At 50.1% G+C, this 10,034-nt stretch overlaps 1 protein-coding gene across 2 annotated transcripts in view; it reads left to right on the top strand.

Moving 5' to 3' along the window:
- Positions 1-381: 381 nt before the first annotated feature.
- Positions 382-10,034, top strand: part of NIN (ninein) — a 115,275-nt gene continuing 105,622 nt past the window's right edge. For both annotated transcript variants that reach the window (XM_033161352.1, XM_033161680.1), the window contains exon 1: positions 382-443. The gene's annotated coding sequence lies outside the window, so the exon portion shown is untranslated. The remainder of the gene's footprint in view (positions 444-10,034) is intronic.

Below are 10,034 nucleotides of genomic sequence, written 5' to 3'. Positions count from 1 at the left end.
TTCCAGAGATGGGCATAGTCTGATGCAGTAGACAGAGAGGGAGGAACGCACTCCGGGTCATTCGCGTTCTCACGTCGTGAGCCGCCCTGCGATCTTCGGAGGAAGGGCGGTATACACGTTCCATAAATATTACTAGACATAAATGGGAGGTGGGGGCGGCTGTGCGTGTGTTTGGGGAGGGGGAAGTCGTTCCGAGGGGGAGGGGCTGGAGGCGGGGCTGGAGGCGGGGAGGGGCGGCCCCTCCGCGATGCAAATGCCGCGCGTGCTCTTCCCCCCCCCACCACCACCGACGACGACCCCCGAGAGCATCTGGGGTTGCTAACAAAAGCCGCTTTTGGGGGGCTTTGCTTGCAGGATTGTAGAAAGCGGCGGCGGCGAGAAGGAGGAAAAAGAGGGTGGCTAGCCATTCCGTGCCGTGCCGTGCCGTGCTGTTCCCTGGGCAGGTGAGTTGCTGTCTGTCTGTCTGTCTGTCTGGTGGGTGGCGTGGCTGGTCTTCCTTTGCAGCCCCCTCGGGCCAGGTCAGTTGGGGTCACCGCCACCATCCCTTGCGAGAAACTCTGGCCGGAGGGAGCCTCTCGCTCTCCCCGGGAATGGGGGGGCTCCTCCGGGGCTGGGAGCCTGTGCCGGCCGGGGCCACTTTCCGTAGCGGCGGACTCTCGCTTTCTCCAGCCTTCTTTCTGCATCCGCCCCCCCCTCCTCCCCCAAGGATGGCTTCCGAGCACCTGCCGCCGGCCGAAGCTGCCTCCCACTTTCCCTTTCACGCGCTCCCTCTCCCCCGCCTGCCTTTCACTCGCCTTGGACAATGGAGGAGGTGGGGGGGGGGGTCCTCGCCGGCTTCATTGTTTCTTGGCGAGCCAAAGGCTGCTCGCCCCTCGGCCTTGAAGGCAGAGAGGAGTCGGGGGAACGGCAGAAAAAGAAGCCGCGGCTGAGAGAGAGAGTAGCTGAGACCGGGAAATCCAGTCCCCTTGCAAAGCCTGCTTTAGTTTTGGGTCTGGTTTTTGCAGAAAAAAAGTTTAGTAGCGCCCGGCGTTTGTTTGCATGCGCAGGCTTAGAGAGGCAGCGCAGGATTCCTGAAAACTGGCGGATCCTGTTGCTGAGGAGGGGGTTTCAGACAGGCAGGAGAATCTGGGATGCTTCTCCCAAAAGCTCTCGCTTTAAGTAAGTTGGGAGGGAGCGTCATCTGTTGTCTGGCAGTTCAGAAAGATGCACGGGGGGACGGACGGACGGGGGGGACTTGAAGTCCTCCCAGGTTTAGAAGTGGTCAGGGAAGGCACTTGCTTCCAAGAGCTGAGGTGAGGAGGGACAGCACCAAAGGTCCCGGCTATTAAGGTCTGCCGCCTTTTGCCTGGTGGTCCCCCCAGAGTTTGAGCTACTGCGATTTATTTTAGTTTTAACTGCCTGGAGCTGGAGCTGCCAAGAGGAGTTGCAGAAATGTGTATTGGTGTGAATTTGTTTTTGTTTTTTTCCTTTCTGGCACCCCGCCTTCCTTCACAAACTAAATTTTTAAAAGGTTGCAACTTGAAGCAGATGTAATTGCAGCTTCCTAATTAGATGGTCAGTGTTTTGCCCATCTCTTCTGTGCTGATAGGCTGCCGAACAAAAGATTTTTCAGAAAGTACACGGTGGCGAGCTCGCCAATTACGTAATTGCTATCCCTGGACAAAAGTGGAGCTTGCGGAACAGGCAGGCTTGCTGTTTAGTATGAACGCCCCCCCCCCCCCGGCTGCTCCCTCTCCCCCCCCCATCAAGCTTGATGCTCACCTTCACAATTCAGGGACAGGGAGCCTTTATGGGGCCTTCAAGCAGGAGATTCGGCGAGTTATTGCCCCATGTTTTTAATTTTCTTTCTCTTTTTGCAAAATAAAAACCGATGGGCACGTTCTCCCCTCCCCCCCGCTTCCTTATTAGCGGGAGGGCTTGTTGTTGAAAGACCCCCTGTTACAATGCATGTGCTGGAGTGCCTTAAATATTCAAGACACTCACTTGTGTTTGGAGGCTGTTACCATAAATTTCTGTCGCCCGCCATGCAACTTTATCCTTGGCTAATCTTCGGAGGAGCCCAGCCTGCTTCACAAATTCCCTTTGCCGACGTGAAAGGGGTTTTAGGCTGGGATCCTAAACCTCGCTTGCCCATTGAATTCAGCAGTGTTTAACTGGAATCTCCCCCTTGGAACTGGGGGAGGAGAGCAGTTGCCGGCTGCAAGACTGACTTCCTCAGTCCCCCTTGAAGAGAGAGGGGCTGGAGTGGGCTGCAGAGCAATGGGCTGTTGTCACGGGTGCCTCTTCCTTTTGTTTCCCGGTCTCCCATCAAGGGGCCTCCTCTGCCCCTCTGTCTGCTCCACACTGCATTCAATTTATGAGACAAGAGGCTCGGCACACGGACCATTAAATTGACACCTCCTGGAAAATGATGGGAGGCAAAGTCAAGATCGCCACCTCTTAGTCTTTATTTGTTTATGGCTCCGGAGCTTATGCTCTAAAGAGCCGCTCGGTGCACAGAAATTTAGCCTCTGGGACTGACCCCTTACCATACAAGTTGCCCCTTGTGAGGTTAAAAGGGAGGAGAGCTTACGGGTACCACTCTGGGCTCCTTAGAGCAGGGCTTCCCAAACTTGAGTCTCCAGCTGTCTTTGGACTACAGCTCCCATCAGTCCTGACCCCTGGTCCTGCTAGCTAGGGATGATGGGATTTGTAGTCCGACAACAGCTGGAGGTCCAAGTTTGGGAAGCGCTGCCTCAGAGGAAAAGTGGGATCTGGTTGTAATAGAACAGGTTTCCAAAAAGAACCAAGGAGCATCTTCAGTGCTGCTAAGTTCAAATCTGAGCACCAATGGAAGGAAGTTTAAATGTCCTGCCTGTGGGACAAACAAGGTCTGCTATGATTCCTACTTTGAAATGTTGTGCTTGGTTGCTATTGTTGATTTTGGGGGGGGGAGGGTGACCCAGAGTTGTGGAGCTTTTCTGGGGGATCGATTAGGAGCACCCTTGAGATCCCGCAATCTACTTGGAACACCCCCACGATCTTCCGGTAGATTGTGATCTACCTGTTGGACATGCCTGGCCTACACTAACTGGCAGCATGTCTCCAAGGTTTTGGACAGAGGATATTCCCCCTCCCCAGCCATTCCTACCTAGAGATGCTGGGAGTTCGTTCTCTCTCCCCCTCCCCCCCAGCTGTTTCCTCCCATGTGAGTAGGAAGGATGTAAGGTTATCAGCTGACCAGAATAATCATAATAAAAAACCTTGGCCTAACTAGCCCCTGTGATTTTAACAGCAGCTTGATCTGTCAAAACTGTTAGCTTTTCACAGCCCAGGAGAGGCAATCAGGATCTGCAGATTTAGCCGCTGCTTGAGGGACAGGTGTGGCAGTTCATAGAAGGGTGGCAGCTTTTGCAAGTCAGGTGAGGGTGGGCGGTGGGAGGTGTTTGGTTTCCTGAACTGAGTCCTATGCCAAAAGAAGCAAGGGGACCTCCTCCTAGGGAGCTGCCTTATTCCAAGTGAGACCATGGCTCCATCTGGCTCAATACTGCCTACACTGACTGGCAGAGGCTCTCCAGGGTATCAGGCAGGGGGTCTTCTTAGACCTTCTTGGAGATGCCAGGTAGATCAAACCTGAGGAGAAGAAGAAGAAGAAGAAGAAGAAGAAGAAGAGGAGGAGGAGGAGGAGTTTGGATTTGATATCCTGCTTTTCACTACCTGAAGGAGTCTCAAAGCGGCTAACAATCTCCTTTCCCTTCCTCCCCCACAACAAACACTCTGTGAGGTGAGTGGGGCTGAGAGACTTCAGAGAAGTGTGACTAGCCCAAGGTCACCCAGCAGCTGCATGTGGAGGGACGGGGATGCGAACCCGGTTCACCGGATTATGAGTTCTACCGCTCTTAACCACTATACCACACTGGCTCTTCTTCAGGCAAAGGACATGCTCTAACCACTGAGCGATGTCCTAGTAGGGCATATGAAATTTATTTATAGGCTGCTGTGCCATAAAATATATGAGCAGTTTACGGCATTAAAACATAAAAACCGTAAAGAAATTTTTAAAATTCAGTTAACAATTGTGGAAAGGTTTGTTCTCCCAATGGCCTGCATAGGCCTAGTGGAATGGAAATGTTTTCAGCAGAAGTTTAGACATTAGCCCACTGTCTAGTGGCAGAGTGCTATGGGCCAACACAGAGCCTATGAACCTCTAAAGCTGCCGTGGGGGCTCTGATCTGCCTCCTCACTTGAAGGCAGTGATGCTTCTGAATACCAGTTGCTGGAAGCCACAGGAAGAGAGGGTTGCTCTTGTGGTTGGATCCTGCTTCCTGGTTTCCTACAGGCATCTGGTTGGCCAGTGTGAGAACAGGATGCTGGACTAGATGGGCCACTGGCCTGATCCTGAAGGCTCTTCTTAGGTTCTTATAGGCAGACCATAAGGGGTCCATATAGCTAAGTGTTACCTACCCTGACTGGCAGCAGCTCTTCAAGGTTTCAGATGGGGACATTCCCAGCCGTACCTGGAGAAGCCAGGGATCGAACCCAGGAGTTTCTAAATGTCAAACAGATGCTCTGCTACTGAGCTGACTGCTGCTGTTAATTCTGTGTGACATTTGCATGTGTATCTTGGAAGGTTGGCAGAGCCTTGTCTGAATGAATGACTTCAGAGTAGACCTATTTGCAAGCCAGCCCTGGAAGTGATTTGGGGTTCCCCCCCCTCCCTGTCACCATCAGCACAAAAGGCTGCAACCTTGAGACCTGCTTCCTGAGAGTTCTGCTTCCCCCGCTCTGATGTGGTGACACCCGACTGCTCAATTAAGAGGTTGTTAATTGCCTGACTACTTGACGATTAATCAATCCCTAACACCTGCAGCCTGGGAAGTAATTGAGAGCGGTGGGAAATATGAGGCTGTCTCCCTCCGTCGTCTTCACTCTGGGCTCCAGTTCCTTTGAAGAGCTGTTCCCTTCCAGAGTCATCATTCAGTCCCAGCATGGCCTGGGCACCCCATAGAAAGAGTCTTCATTAAATAACGTTTAAATTTGTAGTCTGGGGATGTGGGCTTTGGGAAAGCCAAGCCGCTGTGAAGTGCTGGAAGGACGGAACGGATTTATTCCAAGTTCAGCGAAGGTGGGGTGACTTCCTCGTGGGACCGAACCGCCTCTGATCTTCGGGGTGGCTTGCGTGGAAGCATCCCTTTGTGATAATCCCCCTGCATGCGAAGAGCTAGCAAGTCAGGGAAGGACCTGGTGTTCTAGCTTTCCGCATGCAGGGAGATATTTTGGCGTGGGAGGTTCACAAGCTGGAATGTGTGCAGAGGAGGGCAGCCCAGATGATCACAGGCAGTGCCGGATTTACGTATAAGCTAAACAAGCTATAGCTTAGGGCCCCACTCTCTTGCCCCCCCCATATACATATTCTTAATTGTATTTCAGTTCAACAATTACTTTGATAAAATACATATTTTGTGATGTGCAAATGGATTTAAATACCTATTAGCTCTATAAATTACCATATAGCATGTATTCAACACAAAAAAACAGCGACAATTTGTTGTTGGCAAAGGATAGCTGGACATCTAAAGGGCTTAGGGCCTCATCAAACCTAATGTTCTAGATCTAGAGGATGAAAGGGGAAGAGCCATAACTCAGTGGTCCAGCCTTTGCTGGGTATAAAGAAGGTCAGTCCAATATTGCATCTTCATGTAGGGAATATCTCCTGGAGAGCTGCTGCCAGTCAGTGTTGGCAATACTGAGCTTGAGGGACTGCAGTGGTTCAGTGCTGCAAAAGGCAGCTTCCTGTGTTCCTATAAAAGCAGCACCAGGAGCCTGGATAGCTCAGCTGGTTGGAGCGTGGTGCTGATAATGCCAAGGTTATAGGTTTGATCCCTGCGTATTCCTGCATTGCAGGGGGTTGGGCTAGATGACCCTCGGGACCCCTTCCAACACTTCAGTTCTATGGTTCTGTGAACTGGGGCCTGGAAACAAGCAGGTGAAACTGGTTAGGACACTGGTTCCCAAAGTGGATGGTACCTTCCCTGGGGAGGGGGCGGTGGGATTACCTAGAGAGGCGCTAAGAGGCCAGGGGGCAGCTGGGGGCGAGCCCTTCTGAGCACCTTGATCACTTATTTACGACTGACCAGACTAGAAATGCTTTCCTTGCTTTGTGTTTAACATTTTACCGCTCTTATCACTATTTCCTTTGATCATGTAAGTTTGTATTTACGATTGCGAGCCGTCGCAAAATAGCCACTTATGGGTAATAGCTGCTGTTGCTGGATCAAGCTCAACATCAGTTTTGTTGAATTAATTAAACTACATAGTCTCAATTGGATTTTGAATAAATGTGCGGTTAATGGTTTTCCATTTTATTGTGCTTATTGTCTTCCATAGTGGAATGTGCAAACCACTAGTCTGAATCACGCTTTTTATAGGTTAGACTCCCCATATCATCTAGGAAGTGGGGTGCCATTTTCCGTCTGAGTAAAATGCAGGAGATCGGGTGGCTGTCGTGTTCCAGAAGCTAGTCCTCATTAATAATAATAATAATAATAATAATAATAATAATAATAATTTGTTACTTATACCCCGCCCATCTGGCTGGGTCTCCCCAGCCACTCTGGGCAGCTTCCAACAGGAGATTAAAAATACATTAAAACACCAGTCATTAAAAAAAAACTTCCCTAAACATTGAGCTGTTTTTTCCTTGCTTCACCTGAATGTATGCCCACCCAACCACCCCTGAGCTCAGTTCCATGTATGGGATGAACTGGGCTCTTGCCCAGGAAAGTGTCTAATGCCAGTGCTGTTGTGTACCCTTGAAACTCTCTGATAGTCCCTTGAACAAAAGCCAGCATGTAGGCCTGAGCTCTCTGTCCCTCTCCTCCTCCTCCTCCCCTTCCCACCCCCTGCGATAACCATGTTTTGTTTGCAAGCTTCCTCTCTAAAGGATTGATTTGTGATGAGCTAATGCCATTATTCTTAGAAGGCCTCATTAAGCTCACCTGTACGAGGAGCTGGAGATCTTCCTGTTTTGAGTCCGAGGACAAAAGGTGCAAGAGTCCTAGAACTGTAAGAGTTGGAAGGGACCCCGAGAGGGTCATCCAGTCCAACCCCCTGCAACGCATAGGGTCCCTCGTCCAATTTGAAACCAGGCCAGACCCTGCTTAGCTTTGCAAATGTGCTAGCAGTTCTATTGCTGCAAGACGACATGTCCGTTGGAAGCTGCCTTATTCTGAGTCAGATCATTTACAATCTAAAAACTCGCCTAACACGATACCCTAACAGATCGTGTAGGCCTTGGAATATTAATTGTCATTTCCGTTGGACTCTATAGCCTAATAATAAATAATAATAAATTTTTATTTGTACCCCGGCCAGGGCAGCGCTAACATCATAAAATTAACGCAGTATACAAATAACATAACATCATAAAAACAGGCAATCAATTAATTAAAATACATCTTAAAATTAGTTCGGAGCAAATTAAAATCTGGACAGATGGCAGTCCACGGGTAAAATTGAGAGTGGTTAATATTCTCCAGGGCCAAATGTTACCACTAGTCTTATAAAAGGACCTGTGAGTGGGCTAGGAGGTCTCTTCAATGCTTGTTCTTACACAGAAGGAAAAGAATCGGAGCTCATGCCTGCAGGTTCATCACTCCCCCCCCCACCTCCGTGTTTCATGGTTAGCAGGTGGAGTCAGACAAGATCAGGAAGTTTAATTGGCGTATTTCAACTGGCAAACCAAGATTTGCAGCACATTTTGGTGTGTTTCACAACCAGTGTGTTTCATTACACTTCTGACACCTATTACGTCTTTCCCCTCTCAAGTTAAGACTGGAGACAAACTTCATTCTCACCTATCAAAACTATTCTCCCTGCCCCCATTCAGAGTTTATAAGAGAGGGAAGGAGCTTCCTGACCTGTCTTCTTGTGGGGGGGGGGGGTTTGGCCTAGAGTTGGAATCCTAGAATCCTAGAGTTGGAAGAGACTACAAGGGCCATCCAGTCCAACCCCCTGCCAAGCAGGAAACACCATCAAAGCATTCCTGACAGATTGCTGTCAAGCCTCCGCTTAAAGACCTCCAAAGAAGGAGACTCCACCACACTCCTTGGCAGCAAATTCCACTGTCCAACAGCTCTTACTGTCAGGAAGTTCTTCCTAATGTTTAGGTGGAATCTTCTTTCTTGTGGTTTAAATCCATTGCCCCGTGTCCGCTTCTCTGGAGCAGCAGAAAACAACCTTTCACCCTCCTCTATATGACATCCTTTTATATATTTGAACATGGCTATCATATCACCCCTTAACCTTCTCTTCTCCAGGCTAAACATACCCTGCTCCCTAAGCCGTTCCTCATAAGGCATCGTTTCCAGGCCTTGGACCATGAGGCTCTCCTTGGGCCACATGTCTCACCCATCTCTCTTCACGCGTTGGGTGTTTCGCCTGGCTCAGGTGTGTCCTTGAACTCTGCCTCATGATAGAGCTACAAGCTTGGTGGATCAGGGGAATGCTGTGGACATAGTGTATCTTGATTTCACTGGGGCTTTTGACAAAGTCCCCCTTGAAATTATTGCAAGGAAGCTGCTCAAATGTGGGTTGGACGAGGTAACTGTAAGGTGGATTTGTAGCTGGTTGACTGACCAAACCCAAAGAGTACCCATTAATGGTTCCTCGTCATCCTGGAAAAAAGCGACAAGTGGAGTGCCACAGGGTTCTGTCCTGGGCCCATTGTTGTTCAACGTCTTTATAAATGACAGATGAAGGAATTGAGGGGATGCTTGTCCAATTTGCTGATGACACCAAATTGGGAGAGGTAGCCAGTGCTGCAGAAGACAGAATAAGGATTCAAGATGACCTTAACAGATTGGAAAACTGGTCCCTTCCAACTCTCCAGTTCTATGAATATGTTTGCTCCCTTTTCTTAATGAAGCAAAGCGCCGCATCTCGTTCTTCCGTCTCCTAGAAACCTGGTGTTTCCCTAATACCTTTGCACCGGAGCGTGGGAGTGAGCAGCGGTCTTAAAATAGCCACCGGCCTTACGGTCAAGCGAGCAGATCTTGCAAGGCTTTCCTTGCAGAGCCATCTGTTCCAACTTAAAAGAGAGAGAGAGAGAGAGACCAACTTGGGGAGAATTAAAGTCACGACACGGACACCCAGGTTGTGCATGGATGGAGGGGGAGTGGCGCTGCGTTAGCGGGGTCTGGGAGGTCCTGACGAACTTCGCTCCCAGATATCCGTGACTCTCCTTTTGAAGATCCAGCAGCGCAGGCCAGCAGGGGCAAGCCTTGAAAGGGACCGGATCTGTGCAAGAGCACCTGGCGCAGATTTGGCCGAACTCGGCTGCTCCCCGCTCTGCCAGCTGTGGCCGAGGGCTGGTCACGCCTGGCCTATTATTGCATCTCTGGATGGGGAGCAATTGAGCAGACGGCAAAGCAGTCCAGGCATTCCAGCCGCGGTCTCAGCTGCCCGGCCATCTGGAGGGGAGATGAAAAAGCCCACATTGAAACGCAGCCCTTTGTTTTGGTGATTTCGAGCCCCCTCCCTTCCCCCCGGCCCTTTGACGTCTCTTCCTCAACCTCCTCCAAATCTCCTAGGTGCGTTTTTTCAAAAGCTATGTCGAAACGTGGTTTATATTATTGTTGTAATTACTACTACTACTACTACTAATGCAATTCCAGGCTGCGTCAACAGAAGTCTCGTGTCCAGCTCAAGGGAGGCTGCGGACTCCCCTTCCTTGGAGGTTTTTAAGATGCTTGGAAGGCCATCTGTCATTGATGCTTGAGCTGAGATTCCTGCATTGCAGGGGGTTGGACTGAATGACCCACAAGGGTCACTTCCAACTCTACAATTCTATGATTTGATAGTACTTCTCTATGTTGCCTTGGTCCGACCACACCTGCAGTCGTGTGTCCAGTTTTGGGTGTCACAGTTTAGGAAGGATATTGTCAAGTTGTAAGGTGTGCAGAAGGGACAAGGGTGGCGCTGTGGGTTAAACCACAGAGCCTAGGGCTTGCCAATCAGAAGGTCGGCGGTTCGAATCCCCGCGATGGGGTGAGCTC

Source organism: Lacerta agilis, chromosome 1, assembly GCF_009819535.1.
Source record: "Lacerta agilis isolate rLacAgi1 chromosome 1, rLacAgi1.pri, whole genome shotgun sequence".
In the NCBI taxonomy this organism is placed as follows: domain Eukaryota; kingdom Metazoa; phylum Chordata; class Lepidosauria; order Squamata; family Lacertidae; genus Lacerta; species Lacerta agilis.
Note: the sequence above shows the minus strand (reverse complement) of the source record. Positions and strands in the feature narration are given on the sequence as shown.